Raw genomic sequence first — 7,760 nt, 5'->3', positions numbered from 1 at the left:
TTCTTAATTCCTGTTCCTGTGTTAGGCCTATCCTATATATTGATACTCCAATGAACAAGCAAGACCTCAGTGCAGAAGAGCGCGCGCGCGCGCGCGCACACACACACACACACACACACACACACACACACACACACACACACACACAGGGAGGGAGGAAGGGAGGGGAAGGATGCTAGGTGGGTCTAAGAGAAAGAGAAAGAGGATTACCTAGCAAAGTTACGGTGGACCCCTAGATATCCGAGAAATCTTTGCTAAGCTGGGTTAATTCGCCTGGCGGTAACTACAGTAGAATCAAACTGTGACATCGGTGTTCTGCAGGAGCTAAAATTGGAATAATATAAAAAAGATGTTAAGAAAAATCACGAAATAATAATACAAAAAAGATATTAAATAAGACGTATTAGTTAAAGAAGAATAATATCTCTTCCAATACAGTAGACCAACAATGAGAAGAGTAAAAAGTACTGCATAAAATACTCTCTCTCCCTCTCTCTCTCTCTCTCTCTCTCTCTCTCTCTCTCTCTCTCTCTCTGTATGTATGTATCCATGCATTTGTCTTTATTTATCATGCACCAGTCTATCTACTTGTCTGTCTATCCACCATCTATCTGTGCTGCCTATTCATCATCTATCTATTTGTGCTGTCTATCCATCATGTCTATCTGTGCTGTCTATCCACCATTTATCTATTTACCTAGCTATCTATTTTTCTCTCCATCCATTCATCAATCCATCCATCCATCCATTCATCCATCCATTCATCCATCCATCCATCAATACATACATACTTACATGCATACATCCGTATCTCACTATCCACCTGTCTATCTATCTGTTTATCTGTCTGCCCACTCATCCATCCATCCATCCATCCGTACCTACATGCATACACACATACAGAACATCTGTTTCTATCCAACTATCTGTTTATCTATCTATATGTTTATCTATCTCCTGTTAGGCGTAATCTTCTTTAACCCCAAGTTCAGTAACATGAGCAAACAAACAAAAAAAGAACGAACATACTGCCTTTGGGGACACCTCTCGTAGTAAAGGGGTTAGGGTGAGGGGAAGAGGGCGTATCCAGCACTGCTATGGGGGGGGGGTCTCGCTCGCCCATAACCCTCCCCCTCACCGCCCACCTCAGTTCTTACCAGTGTCAGATCTTTATGCACACACACACACACACACACACACACACACACACACACACACACACACACACCATAGCCACCACTTTCGCAATGACTGTAGTAATCGTGCAGTCAGTGGTACTACATAGCAACAGTGGGGCCATAACTGATAACAGCTTCACAAAGATTTATGGTATACTCGTGAAAAAAATAATAATAATAATAACATCGCCACCGTTGTCTTTCTGTCTGTGTTTCTTGATCGGTCTGTCTGTCTGTTTCCCCCTTCCGTCCGTCCGTCTATCTGTGTGCCTGTCTGTTCCTCGGCGTCTGTCCATCTGTGTGCCTGTATGTTGGTTGTTGTTGTTTTTTTGGCTGCCTTTCTGTCTGTCTGTCTGTCTGTCTGTCTGTTCGTCGGTCTCTGTCGGTGCCTGACTATTCGTCGGTCTCTGTCGGTGCCTGGCTATTTGTAGGTCTCTATCGGTGCCTGGCTATTCGTCGGTCTGTACCCTGTCCGAAGTCAAAGGTCAAGGTCACTGGAGTAAAAAGAAAACTACCTCAAGTGGACGGTTCTCCATATCTGATCGAGGCATTCCAGGTGACACTGTATTGTGCTTCTTCAACACTTCACAACGTCAGTGGAGTTAAATGTTTGAAAAGTATACAAATTCAGCAAACATGTCAACAATATGTCTTCTCAAGATTTGCCCAGCAGGAAACTTATTGGTAAACTTTCTTCAGATAGGACAACGTTTGTATATAATTCTTCCGTAACTTATGCGGCCACCGAAACACTTCGGAGCCAAACCAGGTGGAAGAATAACGTGAAAAAGACGACTAAAATCCACATCACACCTGACTGCTGAATGTGTGGGAGGGAAAAACAAGAAAGAGCTTAGTTCTCTAGTCCACCTCAGAGAGACTACAAAAGTGAGGAAATCAGACATTTATACACGGGACGTAGGACCTTTGTTGTACTTACTGCTGATTAGCTGCCCTCCTCTATTGTGTTGACCTGACCTGGTGGCCTTATCGTGACCTGACCTCAGCTCGTCCCTATGGTTAATCTCTCCCCCTTCCCCTCCCATTTGGTGAGGTCAATGCCACACCTGCCGCAGTGGCTGACCAACACAAAAGCCATCTCTATGATTAGTGACTTGCTTTGTACGTATACGTACTGATCATACGTCAACACAATAGAGGAGGGCAGGTAATCAGCAATAAATACAACAAAGGTCTTAGGCATGTCCTGTGTATGAAATATCTATCATACCCTCACATTTGTACAGTCTCTCTGAGGATGGATTCTGTGTAGTCCAAAATGTTAGAGGAATAAAGAACTTACGTTCTTCCTTATTTTTCCCTCCCCCACATTCCTATCCATTTGTCAAAATGAATCAAGAACACTTGACTGCCATGGAGGCTTGATATCGTAGAACCTGGCTACGATTCTTTATGAAGAAAGCACCTGATATTATTACAATTCTCTTATACTGTACGAGAATATACCTGTACACAGCCTGTACATAGTGGGGGAAGTACTGAAATTTTAGGTTGCATGGTGGTTCTACGGGCAGGCTTAATTCTTTAATCCTTTCGGTACGACTGCGCCCTTTTTACTTTCTTCTCTTTACCGCCAGACGATTCTACTGAGCTGAGGAGAGACGCCTCGTAATCAAGCCTTTGGGAGTAAGTCGGGTCTCTGTAATGAAGCCAATGTGGGGAAGTCAGCTATTGTTCTGACCTCTTCGTCTACCTTTATTAACTCAATAAGGGTCACATTCTCACGGCGTTTGGAGGCTTTTTAGCACATCTTCCTTTGTATCTTTTCTAAATCATGCCTTCATTATCTGTTATGTATTTTGAGAACTTTTTGATACAGACATGCTTTGTATTACTATATCCATTAAACAAGATTTTACGATCAGGCTTGTATGACTCATCTCAGCGTCATAAAATACAGTACAATAAAGTTATCCCGATCAAGAGAAGGTTAATGGACGTGACTCACAGTTAACTGAATAAGAAAGAGAGAGAGAGAGAGAGAGACAGACAGACAGACAGAGAGACAGAGAAACCAATGTATAGCAGCTCTTGAAATGCTATAACCTTCTTACGGAACGGAACGCCTCTTGTATTTTATCCCATCTTACGCAAAACAATTTCATTCAGTCGAAAGCGAATCATATGGGCCTGAGAGTTACAATTTTTACTACTTCCACTACTACTACTATTACTCTTACGACTACTACTACTACTATTACTCTTACTACTACTACTACTACTACTACTATTACTCTTACGACTACTACTACTACTACTACTACTACTACTACTGGAATGCTGGTGGCGGGTCCCCTCAAAGCGCGGGGCCCGTATCATTTTACATTTGCTATTAGGTTAATGGTGCACTGCCTGACTCCACGACACCCTTCACACCAGGAGCCTCCCGTGACTCACTTTCAGATGAATAAAATCGCGGAAAAGAATACCAGAATTGTCCCTACCATGAGAGGAAGAAGACTAGAATTGTCCCTACCATGAAAAGAGGAATACCATGCAGAACTGTCCCTACCATCCTCCCATAACACACTCTCAGATGAATACAATTGTCTGGCGTTTAGTGAGAATACTGATCCGATCATGAGAGGCTGATACCAGTATTAACACTCCCAGGTTCACTCACAGCGGTAAATAATCGTCTGGCTTGATTGATAGTTGTTTTAGTAAAGAGGTGCGTGTAAGGCCTGTGGATCAGATGGGTCACTATCCGAAGCTGAACGTGTCTTGATAAAGACATGAATCAGTGGAGTTAAACCTTCATGTGGTGGCACTGATATACCCGGGCGATCCTGCTGCCCGGCCATACAAATATTCCTCAACTCTCTCCCTGTTACCCGAAAGGTGAGGTTGGTGGGCGGCAGGGAAAGGGCAGTCTCCGCGTGCAGTCGACTGGGTTCACGTTAAGATAAGTCTGGAGTAACAACAACAACTATGAGATCTGTTTCACGGGCAGGATAAAGACGGGGGACAGTAGAACCTTCACAAGTTTTCTTCTGCCAAAAAAAAAAGAAAAAAAAATCCTACTTACAGCTGAAACTGAATGAAAGTTTCTGAATTTCATCCCTTGAAACCGTCACACCACACTCTATGGCACGTATTCTTGTCGGTTAAGGAGGCTCCCAACCACCTGTTCCCTGGCGATTTATTTTTTGATATGGCTGGTCACTATCAGCTTGTACGTTATTTATCCGGAATACGGCAATGTTAGAAGGACTTATTTAACACAGAAGAGGTGCAATAAGCAATATAAATCAATTACGAAGAGGTGTCAGGAAGCTTCCTTACCCGACAAGAATACGGTATGACACCTGCCAAATTACCCGCCCAAACTCCTCACCCACGAGTCCTTACAATTTTTAAATAATATACGCCAAAGCAGTCAAAATTATATCTACATTTCCAATTTCTCTGTGCCTAACGGCTACAAAATTAACTTCTGTAATCTAGAGGGTTTTGCTTATAGTGGGGGAGGCCACAAGCATGATGTGATAATATGAATTTTAACTCTCATTAAAATATTATCTGAAAAATTTCTTAATGTAGCCAGATTTCAGCGGAGTTCTCGCAAGCATGACATAACACTTTCAATTTTGCAGTGTGTGTGTGTGTGTGTGTGAGAGAGAGAGAGAGAGAGAGAGAGAGAGAGAGATGCAACAGTGCCAGCAGAAGTCGTTCTCTTATCACGTCTTTCAACTTTCGTCCAGTATTACCTAAAATTGATGCAGGTTACCAAGATTATAGCTAACCCCTTCGTCTTCCAAGAACCCTTTATTTTCATTTATTTACATATTTATTTATTTAGGCCCACCAAGACGATGCCTTTAAATAAAATAAAAAAGTAGTAGTCAGAGGGAAGAAAATTGTCCTTAGTTAATCCTTGCCATGCTTACTGAAACACCTTTTCCTTAGCAATTTATTTTGCAATTACACTTGCTTGAATTTCCCTGACATGAAGCCACAGCAGCGAAATTCTTACTGGTCCTGGAGATATCGTAACACCTCTTTCTTAGCGATTTATTCTGCACTTACCCCTCAGTATTCTCTTGCATGTGGGTGATGCAAACTATGTCGCCATTGGAAGGACGTACGACTTGACAGAATGTTAAGGCGTAATATGCCGAATAAATTTATCAGAAAAGGGTGTTACGAAGCCTCTTCTATAATACTTCTCAGATACCTCCATGTGTTATATTGTTCATGTTCTATGTTTATTGATGTTACTGAAGATCTATGTTAGTAAATTTAGTTCTAGATGAGCAATACGTGGTCTGACTGTAAATTTTCACGTGATGCAGAAAGAGTGGTAGGAATGACAATGCTTAGGTGGTTAGAGAAGTGGTCTGCTGGTTGGAAGGACGCGAGTTCGATCTTATGTTAGGGTAAAACATGGCAGTGTGTGGGAGGACTGCTGGGCCTCAGGGAACGGGCCGTCAAGTCTATGTCCAGAGTCGGAAACATTAAAGAAAAGCGTGGTGGTACGAATAACCATGGTAGTCGTGATATGTGTTAAACTTAGGGGTATGAATAACCGTGGTACGATTGTGGTAATAAGGTAATGAAGATAGCAAAGACAGGAAGAGTGGTAGTTGTGGTAAGTGTGGTGGTAGGAATAACCGCGGTAGTGGAGACAGTTGTGGTGGTGTAATTGTGGTGGTGGGTAAGGCGACGGTTATGGGGCGGTGGGATCAAAGACAAGTATGAACATTCCTCACAGATTCCCTTCAACGCGCCTCTCTCTCTCTCTCTCTCTCTCTCTCTCTCTCTTGACCTACCACAACCACTTTATCACCACACTTGCTGCACCACCACAGACAATCACAGTACGAGTCGTAACCTTAGCGGTGAGGCCAGCCATATCGCTAATATTAACACTCTAATAATACTCTAGCTAAACTTTTGACTCGCTAAATATAATACCCGGGTCGGCCACATCAAAGGTGCCACCAACTCCAGCCGTGTGCGTATCTTGTGTACACCGGCCGTGTGCGTATCCTGTGTACACCAGCCGTATGCACATCTTGTGTATACTAGCTGTGTAAGTACATTAACCGTATGTGTCACCAGTGTGCACCAGCAGTGTGCATCACTTGTGTACACCAGCAGTGTGCGTCACTTGTGTGCACCAGCAGTGTGGATCACTTTATTGTGTGCATCAGCATTGTACATCACTTGTGTGCACCAGCAGTGTGCATCAGTTGGATGCACAATTCGTGAGCATCACTTGTACAAACTAGTCCTGTGCGTCATCTCTGAACATAAGCATGTACTTTCCTCCCGTACACCAACCATGTACGTTATTTATGTACACCAACCTTGTACGTCACTCGTGGAGGGTAAAACGGTTGTGGTTCGTCCATGAAGGTCCTTGTGTTCACTCAGCAAAAATATTATCTAAGTAGCCGGATACGTGGATCTGTGGATGACTTGTATGCTTTTGGTCATGTGTGCAAGGTTGGTGTGTGGGGGTGAGGTGCATCCCTTCACATCCTGGTGGTATCCGTGTTGCCCAGGGTCTAATGAGATACTCTTCCCATAGGACCTTGCTGTTACCTTACTTACAACCAAAACACCGTAAGTTTTTGTTTTCGTTCGTATGAAAACCGTTTATTTTCATGTTTCGTTCGTTGTGCCATAATTCAATACCTTAAAAGTGTTCGCCCACATATTTTGTCGCGTGTAGCAGCCGCCGCAGCCGCAGCAGTAGTAGTAGCTGATACTGTTGTTGTAGCCTCAGGTTCATGTGAATGTGAATTCAGTGGACTGCAGACTGAATCTGCTCACATACAGGGCTACAGCCCATCCTCCATCCCCCTCCTCTCAGGAAGATACGAAGCCCGGGCAGCTCCACCGCCGGGCTACCTCGGTGCAACCCCGTGAAGACGTTCCTCTTCAGCACTTCTGCCTGGTGAACAGTTCGTATAAGTGGCAGGTGGGGATGCCCCACCACCCACTCAACTGAAGTAGTGCCACCTTCAGGCTACTCTACAGGTACGGTCACTGAGTGGCTAGCAAAATGATTTCTTGTAAAAACAGGCAAGGATTCACTACGTCGGGTAGTAGGCATATAACCCAACCGAGATCTGGTGTTTTTGTAGGTTAAGACGCACCAACCGAATGTGGCTCATAAGGGTTTATATCCGGGGGTCGCTTGGAGTTACTGCTCACATAATGCCACTTAGGGAAGAAACTTTAGTGAAGGACCTAAGTAGCCTAACCCTGGGTCTTTAGTTTCCTGCGGGCAACATAGGAGAGGGTGATACAGCTAAAGTTACAGTTAATCCCATAATGTTTGTTGTTTTCTCCAGGAACATAACTCTCCTCGCCTGATCCTTGTTGCAGTATAGAATAATTTATGATACTCATTCACTCGTAGCTAGGGCTGCGACATCCACACCGAATGCTTGTTGGTGCGGGCGGTCGCGGGCAGGCGGGGGTTTCCCATTACTGAAACCTGCACAAGTGGCCCCACTGGAAGCGGGTATGTGCGGGTGAAACTGTTACAGTGACTCAGAACTCCCGTCCCCACCAGCAAGCATTTGGTGTGGACGCGACTAAGATTCG

Source organism: Coenobita brevimanus, chromosome 62, assembly GCF_032717465.1.
Source record: "Coenobita brevimanus isolate Jiangsu-jjx chromosome 62, ASM3271746v2, whole genome shotgun sequence".
Classification (NCBI taxonomy): Eukaryota; Metazoa; Arthropoda; class Malacostraca; order Decapoda; family Coenobitidae; genus Coenobita; species Coenobita brevimanus.
The sequence above is the reverse complement of the archived record's forward strand: the minus strand, read 5'-3'. Positions refer to the sequence as shown.